The following is a 1,398-nucleotide window of genomic DNA, read 5'->3' as shown; positions in this document are numbered from 1 at the left end:
GTGTACAGTGAAGCAGGCATTTTCACCCACTCTCCAATCCCCCCAGTCCTGTCTCTGGGATCTTGCCATTAAACTGCTATTTGTGAAGAAGTGTTTTCTCCACGAAACATGCCTTGAGCATGAAGTCCTTCCATACAAAGGGAGTGACTAATCCTACCTCCCTAAAGTAGAAGACAGTTCTCAGATTCCAAAGCTACTAAAGTCTTGAATAGGTTGCCAAAAAAATGTCTCATAGAGTATAACTATTTTAATTATAAGAGTTAGAATTAAGTAATAATTGTTATCCTAGAAAAAATAAATGTACAAGCTATTTCTTACTTGTCAGATGCACCATATGCATTATAAGGAAAAAGACACAGGCCATCAAATTATGACACAATGCTTTCCTATCACGTAGAATGTTTATTTTATATTTACTAAAACAGAACTTTCTGAATTAAACAGACTTTTATCACAGTCTTGTGCATATGTAAGTGTTAAGAAATAAACTGGTTAAGTTATACTATAACTTCATACTCTGAGTGCAACTTTTATGAATCACTTCTTACATCAGTCACCGATGCCTGCCTTCTCACAATGGCCCCCTGGGCGGCATCAAAAGCATTTCTGGAAAGGGTGCTCTACCACTGTCTCTGCTTAATGACAGCAGGAAGCTTTGGACAAACATGTTTGACACCTTAACGACGACGGTCCTGCCTGACAGGAATCGATCAAACCAGCCTCTTGCTGCTTTTGAGTGTGTTTCATCTATTCCAAGGTTTTGGCAATTTCTCTCACCTTCACTGCATCACTTAGCATGTGACAGGCAATCCTACTGCATGTGTCTCAGTGACAAAATGTAGTACAACTTTACTTGTGGTTATCTTCCCTTCTTAGGACTGTAAAGCATTTTGTTGCTTTATAAGATAATATGGAATTGCAGTCATTTCTCCAGCGACGGATATTTGCTTCTCTACGATCAAATGTATGCCCCGCTGCTCTGCTTCCATGCTTGTCTGCATACACGACTTCATTTCAGTGCTGAATCATAGTGAAATCTTTTAGGAGACATTTTTAAACGCCAATTAAATCTTACACATTTGATAGCAATGACACAGTGATGACATTATGACAAGCTGTGAACTCACACACACACAGGCTATTTATTAGCTATTGCCTGGTTGACAGGAATAGTGAATGAAAAGTTCAAAAAAGTTAAAATGTGTGTGTGGGGGGAGAGGAAAGAGTACATTATAGAACTAATAAAATACAGTGTTCAAGCCTGTAATGTTTAACAAATTCACATAAGTGCAAAAACAATAAGCCCAAGAGCCAAGGAATAAGTATATAAGTAAAAGCTAGTAAAGCAAAAGACTATCTTTAACATAAAATTTGTAATGGTCCAATTTGGTTTAAATT

The sequence above is a fragment of the Pipistrellus hanaki genome, assembly GCF_964339955.1.
Source record: "Pipistrellus hanaki genome assembly, chromosome: 2".
Lineage (NCBI taxonomy): Eukaryota > Metazoa > Chordata > Mammalia > Chiroptera > Vespertilionidae > Pipistrellus > Pipistrellus hanaki.
Note: the sequence above shows the minus strand (reverse complement) of the source record.